Below are 19411 nucleotides of genomic sequence, written 5' to 3'. Positions count from 1 at the left end.
TCTACAAACTACATAAAACTAGTGCTTTAAATTCCCATCTTTTAATCTATAAGGAAAACATGAAGAAGATTTGAAGAGGATGGAGATAAAAGGAATGAACAGTTGAGCTTAGATTACAAGAGTAGAAAGGTGAACACAGATTTAAAAGCAGAATGTAGTGGCTTGAATTTTACTAATGATTCACTTTTCCCTATCTTAATACCAAACGATCCTATTAGAAAAGGTTAAACCCTCAAAGATCAGACCACATTTAAACCCAACAAAGGAAGAACCATTTTGCTAATTACTCTCAATTGACTTAATACTTGTTATTCTTTTTATACTGGTATTTCAACACAAAACACACTTATTAAAGGAAAGCTAAATGAATTAATTGGGAAACTTAATTTGAGTTCACTTGAACAAAATTTTACTCGATGGATTTCTTCTTAGAAATGTAATACTTGATGCCACCCTGGACCCTCAAAATAAAAAGCCAAATACAGAATTTCTCACAGACCCTTCAGTAAGTGATTAGTCTTAACACTTTTCCATTCAAAATTACATACTCAGAGGATCACAAGGTTTTTTTCTCTATTTAAAGTCAACTCCCAGTTATTGATAATAGATAAAACCTCAATTAATTGGAACTCAACCAACTAGAAGTCTCACTTTACTGGAATGTTGTTGTCATTACCCTTCAGAGAGAAGAAAATAACAATAAAGTGGCCGGGCCGGTAGCTCATGCCTGTAATCCCAGCACTTTGGAAGGCATGGTGGGCGGATCATTTGAGGTCAGGAGTTTGAGACCAGCCTGGCCAAAACCCCATTTCTACTAAAAACAAACAAACAAACAAACAAAACCAAAAAAAAAAAAAAAATGCAAGTGCAAGTCAGCCAATTTGGTTAGCAAACACTACCAGATCTTCTGGAGGGGAGAGTGTCTTCGTTTCCCAATAAGCCCAGTTTTCTGCGCTTGTCCTGTGATAGCTATATAAAGAAATAGGGAAAAGAATAAAGATTTTTGAGGCACTTTCTACATGCCCAGCTCTTTTTGATCTGGCCCCAGCTAACATTTTACACCCTATTCCTTCACATGTCTTCCATTCCAGCCATTCTAGATATCGGTCATTTTGTTTAATCCTGACAACAATCATGTAAAAGTTGTAATATATATTAATTCTATAGATGACAAAATAGAAGACTAGTGATATTAAATTGTCCAAGGACATGAAGTTAAGTAACTTGTCCAAGGTCACATGGTGGTAATAGGACTGGTATTTGAATCCAGACCAGTTTGACACCAAAACGTGTATTTGAATGATGGCCCTTAAACATTGCAAAATCCTTAACCAGTACAGAAATGTTCTCTTGCATCCATTAGTGTCTATGTCCTGAGTGGTCCATGAAAGTTGATTTACATATATGCATATGAAATATTTATATATATTTATATATTTCATATGTATGTGAAATATTTTCAGCAAGGAATGAAATTTAAAAGGCCATTTATTTAAACTTCAGTTAATTATAGTTTATTCTAACTCTAAAATTCCAAGTTAAAAGAAAAACTTCCATCAATTAACAAAATAAAGTTATTCACATTGAGTATGTTCTCATCACAATGCAATTATGTCAAAACTCAATAACAAAAGTCTCTCAAAACCAGATACTTAGGAAAACTCTTAAATGTCCTGAAAGAATGAGTCAAACAATGAAATCAGTAAAAATTGCAGAGTGTAGACCTCTGAAATTTATTCTTAAAATCAATTTTAAAAACTGACAATATTTATCAGGATTAACTTTTTTAGAGCTCTGGACTGCTACAAAACTTTGGATAATTTCCAGAGTTTGGAAAAAGATATACCACACAAATGATAACAAAATAAGAGCTGAAATGACTACACTAAAATCAGACAAAATAGCTTTTAAGAAAAAAAATTGTTCCTAAGAAAAAAAGGGACATTTCATAATGATAAATGGATCAATCCCTCAAGAAGATATGACAATTATAAACATATGTGCACTTAACAATAGAGCCAAAAAATGCATAAAACAAAACTGAGGGAATTAAAGGGAGAAATGGGCAGTTCAATAGTAACAGCAGGAGCTTTCAATACTCCACTGGCATAGTGGATAGAATAACTATGTTAGATCAACAGAATAATAATGGATAGTCAACAATGAAATAGAAGACTTTAACAGCACTGTAAACAAACTAGACTTAAAAGACATCTACAGAACATGCCACTCAACAACAGCAAAATCACTTTTGCACCAACCTGATACATGGAACATCTTTCTCAAGCACACATGGAACATTCTCCAGGACAGACCATATACTAAAATATAAAACAAGACTCGAGAAATTAAAAATGATAGAAATCATGTGAGTATGTTCTCTGACCACAATGGAATGAACATAGAAATCAATAACAGAAGGAAATTTGGGAAAATTACACATATGAAAAATTAAACAGCATACTACTAAATAAATAATGAGTTAATGAAGAAATCATAAGAAAAACTATCCTGAGATGAATGTAAATGAAAGTACAACAAACAAAAAGTTATGGAATGCGGCAAAAGCTTAGCTTAGAGGGAAATTTGTAGCATAAACATCTTTATTTTTAAAAAGAGAGACCTAAAGTAAGTAACCTAACCTTTCGAATTAAGAAACTAAAAAGGGGCCGGGCGCGGTGGCTCAAGCCTGTAATCCCAGCACTTTGGGAGGCCGAGACGGGCGGATCACGAGGTCAGGAGATCGAGACCATCCTGGCTAACACGGTGAAACCCCGTCTCTACTAAAAAATACAAAAAACTAGCTGGGCGAGGTGGCGGGCGCCTGTAGTCCCAGCTACTCGGGAGGCTGAGGCAGGAGAATGGCGTAAACCCAGGAGGCGGAGCTTGCAGTGAGCTGAGATCCGGCCACTGCACTCCAGCCTGGGCGGCAGAGCGAGACTCTGTCTCAAAAAAAAAAAAAAAAAAAAAAAGAAACTAAAAAGGAAGAGCAAACTAAACCCAAAGCACACAGATGGAATAATATATTAAAAATTAGAGCAGAAATTAATACAATGGAGAATAAGAAAATAATATCAAAAACCAACAAAACCAAAAATTGATTCTTTGCAATTACAAAGAAAATTGACAGACCTTTAGCTAGACTGTCCAAGAAGAAAAAAAGAAGACTCATATTACTGAAATCAGCTTTAAAAGCTGGATATTACTACTAACCTTAAAGAAATAAGAAGGATTATAAGGGGATACAATGAAAAATTGTATGCCAACAATTTACATAACGTAGATGAAATAGAAAAATACATAAAAGACACAAACTACAGAAACTGACTCAAGATGAAATAGAGAATACGAATACACTGTATTATATCAAGTAAATAAATCAAACTAGTAATAAAAAATACCACAAAGAGAAACCCAGCCCCAAATGGCTTCACTGGTGAAATCTCCCATGTTTAAGGAATAATTAATACCAATCTCATGCCAAATAAACATACAAAAATCAGTAGCATTTCTATATGCCATGAGTGAGCAATCTTAAAGAAGAAATAGAGAAAGCAATCCTACTTACAATAGCTACAACAAAATACCTAGGAATCACAAAAGACCCCATATAGTCAAAGCAATTCTGAACAAAAAGAACAAAGTTGGATGTATCACACTATCTTGTTTTAAAATATACATTGAAGCTATATTTTGATAGCACAACTGGGTGACTTCAGAATAATAACTTAATTTTACATTTCAAAATAACTAAACAGTGTAATTGGATTGTTTGTAACACAAGGGATAAATGCTTAGGGGGATGGATACCCCATTCTCCATGATGTGATTATGTCACATTGCATGACTGTATCAAAACATCTCATTTATCCCATAAATATATACACCTACTATGTACTCACAAAATTAAAAGTAAAAAAAAAAAAAAAAAAAAAAATGAAAACCTACTATTAGTCTCAAAGTTAGTATGATTCAGAGAGACGGAGAATGCTAAGGATTTTTTAAATTTTTAAATTGTTTTGAGTACATAAGAGTTTTATATACATGAGGGGTACATATGATGCTTATAGTTCTGAGATACCAGATGTTCTCTGACAGTGCCAACAGATGAAGTATCAAAAAAGCAGGGAAAACTCAATAAACTGAGTTTTACTGAGGGAAGAAGGAAATGGAAACTATCACCAAATTAGGGCCACTGTTTGACTCTTCCCTGGCACCCTCATCTGTACAAGACCTGTCCCAGACACAGAGCAAGTCTTTGCTCTCTATTAAATGAGAGCAGTAATCCATATTCATTCACAAAGCCCTAATTAAGTAGTTATTTGTAAAGGAGTTTTCCATGACTTCTAGACACAAAAAGATATGTGTAGAATCTCAGCAATTTATGTAGAAGCCAACACAGTCCCCGGCACATAAATAATAGATATTTAATGAACAAAGCATCCACGTTATTGTTAATATTAATAAAAAGAATATTCATTGAGTGCCTAAAAAGAAAAAGCCATAATAACAAAAACAGCATGATACATAAAAACAGACACACATACCAATGGAACATAATAGAGAACCCAGAAATAAATCCACTCATTTACAGCCAACTCATTTTTGACAAGGGCACCAAGAACATACATTGGAGAAAGGACTGTCTTCAATAAATGGTGCTGGAAAAACTGGATATCCATACATAGAAGAGTGAAACTAGATTCCTATCTCTTACCATATATAAAAATCAAATCAAAGTGGATTAAAGACCAATGTAAGACCTGAAACTATGAAACTACTAAAAGAAAATATTGGACAATTTTTCAGGACATTGGTGTAGGCAAAGATTTTGGGTGTAAGATTTCAAAAGCACAGGCAACAAAAACAAAAATGGACAAATGGGATCACATCAAGCTAAAACACTTTTGCACAGCCATGGAAACAACAAATTGAAGAGACAACCCACAGAATGTGAAAAAAATTATTTTCAGACTATCTAACAAGGGATTAATAACCACAATATATAAGGAACTCAAGCAATTCAACAGCAAAAAGAACAAATAATCCAATTTAAAAATGGGCAAATGATGTGAACAGACATTTCTCAAAAGAAGAAATAGAAACGGTCAACAGGTATATGAAAAAAATGCTCAACACCACTAATCATCAGGGAAATGCAAATCAATACCACAATGAGATAACATCCCACTTCAGTTAAAATGGCTATTATCAAAAAGACAAAAATAGCAGATACTGGCGAGGATGTTGAGAAAGAGATACTCTCATACGCTGTTGGTGGAAATGTAAATTAGCATGACCATTATGAAAAACAGTATGGAGGATCCTAAAAAAAACTAAAGGTAGAACTATAGTACGATTCAGCAATCGCACTGCTGGGTGTATATCCAAAAGAAAGATAATTGGTATATTGAATATATCTGCACCCCCATGTTTATCACAGTACTATACACAATAACCAAGATATGAAACCAACCAGAGTGTCCATCAATGGATAAATGGATTTTTTAAAATGTGGTATATATACACAATGGAACAATATTCAGCCATAAAAATAATAAAATCCATCATTTGCAAGACACAGATGAGCCTGGAGAATACATAACTGAAAGAAGCCAGATGCAGACAGACAAATATCGCATGTTCTCCCTCATATGTGGAAGCTAAAAAAGTTGATCTCATAGACATGGAGAACAGAATGGTGCTCACCAGAGACTAGAGTGGGGAGAAAGATGAAAAGGGGTTGGTTGATGGGTAAAAAATGCAATTAGATAGAAAGAATCAGTTCTACTTTTCAGTAGCACAGTAGAAAGACTATAGTTATCAATAATTTATTGTATATTTTAAAGTATCTAAAAAAGAAGATTTGGAACGGACTCACACACACACAAAAATTGTTAGAGGTGATGAATGTCTCAATTGCCCTGATTTGATCATTACAAATTGTATCCATCTATCAAAATATCACATGTACCCCACAAATATGTATAATTATTATGTAGCAGTAAAATGCAAGTCATCTGGAAAAAAAAAAGAATTACTACCAATACTTCACAAACTCTTCCAAAACCTCAAAGGAGAGAGTGTACTTATCAGTTCATTCTATGAAGCCAGTATTACCCGGATAACAAAGTCGGACAAAAGCATCACAAGAAACAAACTATAGAGCAATATCTCTTCTCAATATAGATGTAAATGTCCTCAACAAAATACTAGCAAACAAAATACTAGCAAACAGAATACAGCAGCATATAAAAATGTTATATTCTATGACTAAGTAAGACTTATTCCAGTAATGCAAGGTTGCTTCAACATGCAAGAATCAATTAATGTGAGATACCATATTAATAGAATAAAGGGAAAAATTACATGATCCTCTCAATATATTCAGAAAAAGCATTTGATGAAATTCAATGTTCTTTCATATAAACATACTCAATAAACTAGGAATAGAAAGGAACCTTCTCATGCTGATAAAGGGCAGCTATGAGAAACTCAGTTAGTATCATATTGAATGGTGAAATACTTAAAACTTTCCCCCTAATATCAGGCAAGATAAGGATGCCTCTCACTGCCTCTATTCAACATTGTACTGGAGGTGCCAACAAGAGCAATTAGACAAGAAAATGATGTAAAAGGCATCCAGACTGGAAAGGAAGAAGTAAAACCATATTTGCAGATGGTATGATCTTATACAAGAAAATACTGTGGAATTCAGAAGAAAACTATTAGAACTTGTAAATGAGCTCACCACATTTGTAGGCTACAAGATTAATATGTAAAAATTTATTGTAATATGTGATGAATCAATATTTTGTATTATCTTGACAAATTTCTCATAAAATGTATCACATTGTGTGTTTCTGGGCTCTTTATATGTTACTCCTAAAGGGTAGACACTATGAGTTTTTCTATGTGTGTATCCAGTCTCAGGACATGGCACTTATTTGTCATTCAATTAATATAAGTATGAACAATATAACTTGGTAATATGTCATAGATATTACCCAAGGCCAAAGATACTCATGAAGTAGGGCTTACCTTGAAATCTGTAATAGAATATATATAGTGTGAGGAAAGACAGCTCCCTTGGTATCACTTAAATACATACTATTGTATTGGAAAAATAACTACTTGTATTTATATATATTGTCAATGTACAATCTGAAAGTGATATTCATAAAGCAATTCCATTGAAAATAGATTCAAGTCCAAGTGATCTCATTGTTCAGTTCCCACCTATGAGTGAGAACATGCGGTGTTTGGTTTTCTGTTCTTGCAATAGTTTGCTAAGAATGATGGTTTCCAGCTGCATCCATGTCTCTACAAAGGACACAAACTCATCCTTTTTTATGGCTGCATAGTATTCCATGGTATATATGTGGCACATTTTCTTAATCCAGTCTGTCACTGATGGACTTTTGGGCCTATCACCGGGAGAGGGGAGGGGGGAGGGATTGCATTGGGAGTTATACCTGATGTAAATGACGAGTTGATGGGTGCAGCACACCAACATGGCACAAGTATACATATGTAACAAACCTGCATGTTATGCACATGTACCCTAGAACTTAAAGTATAATAATAATAATAAAAAAAAAGAAAATAGATTCAAAAGAAATTACACTAATAATACATTTAACAAAAGCAAAACGTATACCTTGAAAACTAAAGAAAAAAATCATTGAAAGGAATGAAAGAAAACCTAAATAAAAAAATGGAAAGACCCCTCCATGTTCGTAGACAGAACGACTTAATATTGTTAAACGGCAACACTCTGCAAATTTATCTATAGATTCAATGTGATGTTTAACAAAATCCCAGCTTCGTTTTATTGCACAAATTGACAAGTTTATCCTAAAATTCCTATGGAAATACAAGAGTGACAGAAAAGACAGATCAATCCTGAAACATAAGATTAAAGTTGAAGGTCTCACACCTTCCTATTTCAGAAGTTAGTACATAGCTACAGTAATCAAGGCTATCTTGTACTGGCATAAAAATAGATCAATGGAATAGAATTGAGTGTTCAGAAGTAAACTTATACATTAGTGGTAAATTGTCTTTTGGCGAGGATGCTAACTCAATTCAATGGGAGAATTAATAATCTTTTAAAGTAATCTTTCTGGGAGAGCTAGAAATCCACACATGAATGAAGTTGAGCCCTTACGTCTCACCATATACAAGAATTAACTAAAAACACAAAATGGATCGAAGGTCTGTATTTAATGACTAAAGTTACAAAACTCTTAGAAGAAAACATAAATGTAAGTCTTGGTGAAATTTTGGCTTGATGATGGTTTTTTTTTTTAATATTTAATTTATTATTATTATTATTATTATTATTCTACTCTTAAGTTCTAGGCACATGTATAACGGCAGGTTTGTTACATATGTATACTTGTGCCATGTTGGTGTGCTGCACTCCATCAACTCCTGCCAGCACTCCATCAACTGTCATTTCATCAGGTATAACTCCCAATGCAATCCTCCCTCCCTCCCCGTGATAGGCCCCAGTGTGTGTGATGTTCCCCTTCCCGAGTCCAAGTGATCTCATTGTCTGGGGTTCCCACCTAAGGAGTGAGAACATGTGTGTTTGGTTTTCTGTTCTATGTATAGTTTGCTGAGAATGATGGTTTCCAGCTGCATCCATGTCCCTACAAAGGACACAAAATCCACTCTTTTTATGGCTGCATAGTATTCCATGGTGTTTATGTGCCACATTTTTCTAATCCAGTCTGTCACTGATGGACATTTGGGTTGATCTCCAAGTCTTTGCTATTGTGAATAGTGCCACAATAAACATAATGGTGCATGTGTGTCTTCATAGCAGCATGATTTATAATCCTTGGGTATATACCCAGTAATGGGATGGTTGGGCTGGTGGCGGGTACATCTAGTTCTAGATCTTTGAGGAATCGCCATACTGTTTTCCATAATGGTTGAATCCAGTTTTACAATCCCACCAACAGTGTAAAAGTGTTCCTATTTCTCCACATCCTCTCCAGCACCTGTTGTCTCCTGACTTTGTGAATGATTGCCATTCTAACTGGTGTGAGATGGTATCTCATTGTGGTTTTGATTTGCATTTCTCTGATGGCCAAAGGATACATAATGTGTCTGTTGGCTGTATGAATGTCTTCCTTTGAGAAAATGTCTGTTCATATCCTTTGCCCACTTTTTGATGGGGTTGTTTGTTTTTCTTGTAAATTTGTTTGAGTTCTTTTGTAGGTTCTGGATATTAGCCCTTTGTCAGATGAGTAGATTACAAAAATTTTCTCTCCCATTCAGAGATACCTGTTCACTGTGATGGTAGTTTCTTCATGCAGAAGCTCTTTAGTTTAATTAGATCCCATTTGTCAATTTGGCTTTGCTGCCATTGCTTTTGGTGTTTTAGACATGAAGCCTTTGCCCATGCCTATGCCTGTTTTTCAGGAAAGATCTAAAAATTGACACTCTAACATCACACAATTAAAAGAACGAGAAGCAAGAGCAAACACATTCAAAAGCTTAGCAGAAGGCAAGAAATAACTAAGATCAGAGCAGAACTGGAAGGAGATAGAGACACAAAAACCCAAAAATCAATGAATCCAGGAGTTGGTTTTTGAAAAGATCAACAAATTGACAGACCGCTAGCAAGACCACGAAGAAAAAGAGAGAAGAATCAAACAGATAATAAAAAAATGATAAAGGGATACCACCGGACCCCACAGGAAATGCAAACTACCATCAGAGAATAATACATAAACACCTCTATGCAAATAAACTAGAAAATCTAGAAGAAATGGATAATTTCCTGACACTTACACTCTTCCAAGACTCAAACCAGGAAGAAGTTGAATCCTGAATAGACCAATAGCAGGTTCTGGAAATTGAGGCACAATTAATAGCCTTTACCAACCAAAAAAGTCCGTCCAGGACCAGATGGATTCACAGCTGAATTCTAACCAGAGGTACACAAGGGGAGCTGGTACCATTCCTTCTGAAACTATTCCAATCAATAAAAAAGAGGGAATCCTCCCTAACTCATTTTATGCGCCAACATCATCCTGATACCAAAGCCTGGCAGAGCCATTAACAAAAGAGAATTTTAGACCAATATCCTGATGAACATCAATGCAAAAATCAATAAATACTGGCAACCGGATTCAGCAGCACATCAAAAAGGTTATCCACCATGATCAAGTGGGCTTCATCCCTGATGCAAGGCTGGTTCAACATTCGCAGAAATCAATAAACATAATCCAGCATATAAACAGAACCAAAAGACAAGAACCATATGATTATCTCAATAGATGAAGCAAAAAAGGCTTTGACAAAATTCAACAGCCCCTTCATGCTAAAACGCTCAATAATAAATTCCGGTATTGATGGAACGTACCTCAAAATAATAAGAGCTATTTATGACAAACCCACAGCCAATATCATATACTGAATCTGCAAAACTGGAAAATTCCTTTGAAAACTGGGTAATAAGACAGGATGCCTCTACCCACTCCTATTCAACATAGTGTTAAAGTTCTGGCTAGGCACCAGGCAAGAGAAAGAAATCAAGGTATTCAGTTAGGAAAGAAGAGAAGTCAAATTGTCCTCTTTGGTAGACAGACATGATTATATATTTAGAACCCTCCCCATTGTCTCAGCCCCAAATCTCCTTAAGCTGATAAGCAACTTCCAGCAAAGTCTCAGGATACAAAAATTAATGTGCAAAATCACAAGCATTCTTATACACCAGTAATGACAAACAGAGAGCCAACCATGATCGAACTTCCATTCACAATTGGTTTCAAAGAGAATAAAATACCTTAGGAATCCAACTTTACAAGGGATGTGTAGCTGACCTCTTCAAGGAGAGAACTACAAACCACTGCTCACTGGAAATAAAAGAGGACACAAAACAAATGGAAGAACATACCATGCCTGGGCGGATAGGAAGAATCAATATCGAAAAAATGGCCATACTGCCCAAGGTTATTTATAGATTCAATGCCATCCATCGGGGTTACCAATGACTTTCTTTCACAGAATTGGAAAAAACTTTTGAAGTTCATATGGAACCAAAAAGACCCCCGCATCTCCAAGACAATCCTAAGTCAAAAGAACAAAGCTGGAGGCATCAGCACTACCTGACTTCAAACTATACTAAGGCTACAGTAACCAAAACAGCATGGTACTGGTACCAAAAACAGAGATAGACTAATGGAACAGAACAGAGTCCCTCAGAAATAATACCACACATCTACAGCCATCTGGTCTTTGGATAAACTTGAGAGAAACAAGAAATGGGGAAAGGATTCCCCATTTTAATAAATGGTGCTGGGAAAATTGGCTAGCCATAAGTAGAAAGCTGGAAACTGATCCTTTCCTTACTCCTTATGCTGCTAATTCAAGATGGATTAGAGACTTAAATGTTAGACCTAATATCATAAAAATCCTAGAAGAAAACCTAGGTAGTATCATTCAGAGCGATGGTTTCTTAAAGCACAAACACCCAAGGAAAAAATAGCAAAATTTTACCTTATCAAAATTAGAAGCTTTCTAATTTTGTCTTAAGAAGCACTTCTTAAGACACCATCATGAAAGTAACTAGACAACCTGTAGAATGGAAGAAAATGTTTGCAAATCATATATCTAATAATATGCAAATCATGTATGCATATACGAGAGATATCATATATCTATGTGATGCAATTCATATATCTAATCATAATCATATAGCAAATCATATATCTAATAATATGCAAATATCTAATAATATGGAAATCATACAGCTAATAATATGGAAATCATACAGCTAATAAGGGTCTAATATCTAGACTATATAAAGAACTAAAACCTCTTAACAACGAAAAGGCAAATAATCCAGTTAAAAATTGGCAACAGACATTTGGAGACATTTATCTGAAAAACATATACAAATAGTTATGAAAAGTTGTTCAGCATCATTGGCCATAAGGAAAATGTAAGCCACAATTAAAATATCACTTCATACTCATTAGGAAGGGTACAATAAAAAAGACAGACAATAGCAAGCGTTCATTAGAATGTGGAGAAACTGGAACCTTCATATACAGCTAGTGGGAATAAAATGGTGCAGCTGCTTTGGGATACAATCTAGTAGTTCCTGAAAAAGTTAAACACAGACTTACTATATGACTTAATTCCCCTCCTAGGTATACAGCATATACCCAAGAGAAAGGAAAACTTCTACCCATACAAATATTCATAGCAGCATTATTCATAAAAATATCCCAAAGTGGAAATAACCCAAACACTCTTTAACTGGTGATGAAGAAACAAAATGTGGACTATCCATACAATGGAATATTATTCAGCGATAAAATGAATGAAGTACTGATACATGTTACATGGATTAAACTTATGAAATTATAAGTAAAAGAATCAGACACAAAAGACCACATTTTGTATAAGTCTAATAATATGAAATGTCAATGATAAGCAAATCCTGGGGAACAGAAATATCAGTGGTTGCCAGGGACTAGGAGGAGGGAAAATGGTTTGTGACTGCTAATGAATATGAGGTTTCTTTTAGGGGTGATGAAAATGTTCTAGAATTACACAACAGTAATGATTGTGGAATCTTGTTAAGATAGTAAAAAAAAAAAAAAAAAACACTTCAAAATGGTGAATTTTATTGTATGTGAATTATATATCAATAAATAAAAGAAACTAAAAATAGTGAGTTAACAAGGAAATCTTGTTTTTTCCCCCTCATTCTTGCTTTCATCTTAGGACTGGTTCCTTGTGGGAGCTCTAAGGAAGAAATCTGTTTCCTGCCTTTTCCAGCTTCTAGAGACCACCTAAATTCCTTGCCTCCTGATCCCCTTATTCATCTTCAAAATCAGTGGAGTAGCTTCAAATCTCTCTCTCCCCTTCTGTATTCACACAGCCTTCCCTCTTTAAAAAACCCCGGTGGTTGTGCCTACCTGGATAATTCAGGATAATTTCCTCATCTCAAGATCCTCAACTGAATCACATCTTCAAAGTCTTTTTTTTTTTTTTCGCCATGGAAGGTAACTTACTCATAGGTTCTAAGGATTAGGACATGGAGATATTTGAGGAGGGGGGTGTTTATTCTGTCTACTACAGACTCTCTTCATTTTAATATTAAAATAATAATCATTAAAATGACAGTTTAAAATGACTTAAAATGAGAGTTTAAAAAGCAATAGGAGATTATGTGAGCGTTACATAATTGTTTTCTTCTGTTCAGCAGGTAGGCAAGCACTGAGAAAAGTCATTAAGTATCAGAAGTTACACCTAAGAAATTGTTATGGTTTGGCTATGTCCACACAAGAATCTAATCCTGAATTGTAACTCCCACAATTCCCACATGCCACGGGAGGAACCTGGTGGGAGGTGATTGAATTATGGGGTTGGGTCTTTTCTGCACTGTTCTGGTGATAGTGAATGAGTCTCACAAGATCTGATGGTTTTAAAAACGGGAGTTTCCCTACACAATCTCTCTTCTCTTGTCTTCTGCCACGTGAGATGTGCATTTCACCTTCTGCCATGATTGTGAGGCCTTCCCAGCCACATGGAACTATAGCTTCATTAAACTTCTTTCTTTTGTTAATTGCCCAGCCTCAGGTATGTCTATCAGCAGCATGAAAATGGAATAATGCAGAAACCAATTTATTTATCAAGAAAGGACCACGCAGAATATTATTATTTTGCTCTTCACAGTAGAATATTCAAATAACCCTTTAAAGGTGAAAAAAAAATCAAATCAGCAAAAAGAACAATCTGTTCATATATTTTAAAGGGAAAAGTGCTGCTCCTCTTGGGCCAAAAAGGAAATAATTAGAAAGCAATGGCTGAATTGCCACCTAAGGTCACATTGTCTTGATGCAAACATAACAATAATTGGTAATAGTATTATTATTATTAGTAGTAGTAGCAGCAGCAGCAGCAGCAGCAGTAGTAGTAGTAGTAACTAGCATTTATTGAGTTGTTAATATATGGTAGGTATGCTGGTAAAAAAATTTCCATTAGGTAATTTATTCCTCAAAATAATCCAATGAAGTAAGGCCCCTTTTTCACAGAAGAGGAAAATAAGTCTTCAATAAATCAAGTGACTTATCCAAAGTCACATAGCTAATATGTGGTAGAGCTGGGTTTAGAACCTAGGAACCCAACCCTAGAGTCTGTGCTGGAAATACAATTGTGATCCATCACTGACATGGCCCTGGAAAGGAAGTGTACCAGTACCTGAGATTGTACATATGGGGAACTTCAGTGGTCTAGGAGATCAAGTAACACTTCACTGAGTTAAAATCTGAAGAATGAACAAATATCAAATAAGCAAATGTGATATGAGGCAGGGACATATTTGTGGAGAGCATTCCAAAAAGACGGATTAGCCTAAGCAAAGGAAAAAACCCTGAGGCCAGAGCACATTCCCAGAACAAAAAGATGGTTATGGTGACTGGAATATAGTGAGCGTAGTGAGGTATGATACACACTAAAATCAGAGAGGTGAACAGAGTTCAGCTCATGAAAGGTTGTATAGCCCATGGTAAGATACTGGGATTGATTCTAATTTAGTGGTTATGAATCATTAGTAATTTTGCTCCTCCTGCTCCCCCAAAGGACATTTGACAATGCCTAAAAACGTTTTTGATAGTCATAACTAGGGGTGGGCTGCTACTGTAGTGAATAAGGACCAGAGATTCTGTTAAGCATCTTACAGGGCACAGGACTGCCCCTCCTCCCCACAACAAAGAAATACCAGTACTGCTGAGGTGAGAAACCCTGTTCTAAGGGTAATAGGAAACTTTTGAAGGATTTTAAGTAGGTGAGTGGTCCAATCTTACAAATATTTTCAGATTTATGTCTTATATCTTTTATGTCTTATGTCAATGCATAGAGTTGATGGTGGAGAGAGATGGCTGGATATAGGCTGATTAATTAAGAGACTTTTGCAGGAGTCCAGACCAAAGATGATTATGGCAGTAGTAGCAGAGAAAAGTTAAAGGATTCAAGTTCTACTTTAAAGGTAGAGACTGGAGGATTTACTGAAGGATTGGATGGGGTGGTGCTGAAGGAAAGAGAGGAATCAAAGATGATATCCACATTTCTGGCTTTACTTGGTGGGTGGATGGATGGAGGTACAAATGAGGGAGAAAAAAGATTGAGAGGGTCAAAGTGTGAAGGGAGACATAATATCAATTGTGATCAAAGTAGTTTTAAGGTGCCTCCTTGATATATAAGTGAAGGCACCAAGAAGTCAGTTAGACATATGAGTTTGGAGCTCAGAGAAATCTAGGCTGGACTGATATATTCATGAGCATTCCATCCAGAACAGCAAATGGAGAAATCTGGAATGTCTGGGGGCAAGTCTTAATCTTCTGAAACAGTATCATGAAAAGATACTGCTGCCCTCTCCTTAAAATTATCTCTTGACATCACTATTGTAGACACTTGCTATTGGTTGAATCCTAGGGCTTACCCAGTCTCATATTTCTTATATTCTGTAAATCAATATTCATGTTGCTTACATGAAAGCTAAGCATATTTTATTTTCATAAATTATGAAGTGTCAAAGATGAACATGATTGTATGGATTTACCATTTTCTACTTGAAGCTAAAATACGTTTCTTATAGTTCTAGTGTCTTCAGTTTAATTGTCTTCCTGTAACTCTAGGATTCAGTTCCACTGCAGCTAGAAGAAATGGTGGGGCATAATGCACTGTTTGCCAAGGCAAAGCTCTCTATTGCCCCAAATTTTACTACATTAGATGATTACTAAATCTGTCCATTTCTCTCTGCCTCTACTGCCACCATACTAGTGCAAACGACACCAACTCTCTCCTGGACTTCTGCAGCAGGTTCATAATTGATCTCCGTTATCAGTCATGTATTTTTTTTTTTTTTTTTTTTTTTTTTGAGTTGGAGTCTTGTTCTGTTGCCCAGGGTGGAGTGGAATGGCACGATTTCGGTTCACTGCAACATCCGACTCCAGGGTTCAAGTGATTCTCCTGCCTCAGCCTCCTGAGTAGCTGGGATTACAGGCATGTGCCACCATGCCCGGCTAATTTTTGTATTTTTAGTAGAGACGGGGTTTCACTAGGTTGGCCAGGCTGGTCTTGAACTCCTGAGCTCAGGCAATCCACCCACCTTGGCCTCCCAAAGTACTGGGATTACATGCATGAGCCACCACACCCAGCCAATCTTGGAAATTCTAAGGCCTTCACCATGCTATTAGCTCTAAATTGTCGTTAAAGAGCTAAGAAGTCAGGTACTCTTAATCCATTCTTCAAATGGCTGCCAACACTAATAATTTAAAAACATGAATTAGAGCTCACTATTTGTGTCCTCAAACATCTTCTAGAAATTGCTGGTGGCACTCACAGTAAAACCAAAATCCTCACCAAGGCTTTTCATGGTGTATATCTCCTCTACCTCTTCATCATTTCCTACCCTCTCCCCAAACTCACCTCTTTTCAGCTATACCATTTTTCTGTATTGGCCAATTTTGTTCTTGCCTTAGAGTCTTGGTACTTGCTGTCACCCCTGCTTGGGCTGTCTTTTCCCTCAAATATTCACATAGCAGTAGCCTTCCCACCTTTCAGGTTCTAGTTTGAATGTCACTTCCTCAGAGAGGGCCATCTCTTACTCCATCAGCCATGTGGCATTGGGTAAATTGCTTAACTTTTCTAAGCCTCAGTATCTTCATCAATGTAATGAAGTTCAAAAGACTTCCTATCAACAAAAATGAAAGTTTTAATAAATGATTCTGAGATAATTTATTGGAATTTATTGGAAAAAGATAAAATGAGATCAATTTTTATACTGTGCATAAGGATAAATCATACGTGTATAAGGGATCTCAATGTAAAAAATGCAGGCAAGCAAGTCCTAGGGGAAAAAAAAAAAATGAATTCATCCTTAACCGGGGCATAGAGAAAAGATTTCTAACTATAGTCCAAAATGAAGAGGCAATAAAATAAAAGACTGATACATTTGACTACATTAAAAAAACTTATGTATGTAAAAAAGTAACACCATAACAAGATTCAAAACAATTAGGAGAAAATAGTTGCAACATATATCATAAAGGGCTGATATCACTAACATACAAAGAACTCTTAAGAATTGAGAGAAAAGACCAAAACCTGATACAAAAACAGGTAAATGACATGAATAAACAATTCACAAAAAATTAAATGGCCCTCAAATATATTAAGGGATATTTAATTTTCCTCATGATCAGAATAAAAGTCAAAGTACACTGAGAGCACATTTCTCATGTACCAGACTGGTAAAGACTAAAAAGTACAATAAACAAATTGGTTGGTGAAGCTATAGGTAAACAGTCACTTTCATGCATTGCTGGTTGGAACACAAATTTGTACAACTTGTATGAAGGGAAATTTGGCAATACTAAACAAATCTTACACATGCATTTACTTTTTGATGTAGTAATCCCACTTTACCCTGAAGATTCACCTCCACCAAGACAAAAATAGATATGCACAAGGTTATTCATTGCAATATTCTTTTTAATTGCAAACTATTGTACTGGTTTAATAAACTACAGTACATGCATACAGTTATGAAAAATATTTTTTAAAAAAAGAATGTGGAAGATCTCTATGAACTGATGTGGACTGATTTCCAGGTTATAATGTTGAGTAAAACAAAAGCAAAGTAGAAAACTGCATAGGCAGTGTGCTACATTTTGTTTAAGAAGGGCAAATGAGAAAATTTCATGCATCTATTTATTTGTGCAAAAATAAAACATGCAGGAAGTATAAACTAGATACTAATGAGATCTGTTTCTTATAGATGTGAGCAGGAACGGGGTGGAAAAGATAGATAAGAATGTAGAGTATCTGAAATTTCTCTGAGTAATACTTTTTAAAGATTTCTAACTTTTGGAACTGTGGTAATGTTTCACATACTCAAAAAAAGAAAATCAATAAAATCAACAAAGGTTGGGAAAACACTAAAATGGAACACAAACAGAACAAATGAACTAAAGTTTACTTAAAACAGATAACATAAATACAGTGAAAAGTGAAAAAAGAGAATTAATTTAAATAACTTTTTTCTTTCATACTTGAGATTTTATTGGTTGTTTTGAAGATTAGTATACAGACATTATGAACAATTTTTTAAAATTTCAATGTAGGTACCGAAATCTAAAAAGCGAAGTAATTGTAATTGTATTCCAGTTATTTCAGTGACTTTCCAGTTTAAAATTTAGAGGCTAAATAGTTTTTTCAATGATTTCCAAGTTCAACATTTAGAAGCCAATTTTTTCTAAGAGGATATCAACTATCAATAACTTCAAATGCTTAAAAACGTATTACATTGTAAGTGCCACTAATTCACAATTCAATATCATACCTACTACGTACACAAATTTTCAACCTTTCACAGCACATAAGAAAGTAATTAGCAAATATGAACTACCACAACCAAATATATTACCTAATGCACACAATTCTGACAGGGAGAGCCAAGGTCAGGGAGAGGTTTTCTTTAAGAAACAATCCTACTGAAAAACATGAGAATAGAAGTAATTTTAATTGTTTAAGACATATTAAATGTATGACTGTGACTCCAAGTTGTCATTTAGTATGCTTTGTATTACAGGACACAAAAACTGCCTCCCTCCAGTCTACGGGATATTAAATTGGTGCCCAAGACAGTGAATGCCTCCCACAATTCAATGTCTCACTATTTTCTTGTTGTACCACCTCTTAAAACAATTTACACTTAGCAAATGAATGAAGTAGCATTCCTGTCTTCTTAAAAATGTGTCTAGAGCTACTAAAAAGCTTGCATCTTCAAAATAGTTGATAAAAATTATTCCATATTAATCAGACTTGCTTTATTTCTTTCCTGCATCATCAGAGGCTAGATGCTCCTCCATTTTAACTCTCGGTTTTCTGCAGGTAAATCTTTAGTTTCTCGGTTAGTCTATTCAGCCTGTTTGCCCTTTGTTCCCCTTTTCCCTTTTGTTTGCACTTTTTTTTTCTGAGGATTTATCCTTTCCTGCTGCTTTTTATTTATTTATTTATTTATTTATTGGCTTTGTTTCAACTTTTGCAGGGGCAGGCTTAACTGAGAACCTCGCAGATCTCCTCTTGGGCTCTTCCTTCGCGTCTAGAGACTTTGCAAAGCTGGACTGCTGGGCTGTCACTCTTCTCGCCCTCAAATAACCTTTGAACATAGCATTTGGATAATATGACCTTGGGGCTAAAGACAAAAAGAACTCTAAAACAATACTGACCTCTACTTTGTAGGCTTTTATTTCTCAGAGGGGTGGGTGAGCCATACTGAAATTACTTTTTGTGTATCCTAGGATTGACCAAATAAGTAAATATACTGTGGATAAAGGAAGCCAGGTTTCTTACTGTCAGAGAAGGGAGTTATAAA

The sequence above is a fragment of the Papio anubis genome, chromosome X (genome assembly GCF_008728515.1).
Source record: "Papio anubis isolate 15944 chromosome X, Panubis1.0, whole genome shotgun sequence".
NCBI classification, from domain to species: Eukaryota; Metazoa; Chordata; class Mammalia; order Primates; family Cercopithecidae; genus Papio; species Papio anubis.
This window is presented reverse-complemented; position numbering follows the sequence as displayed.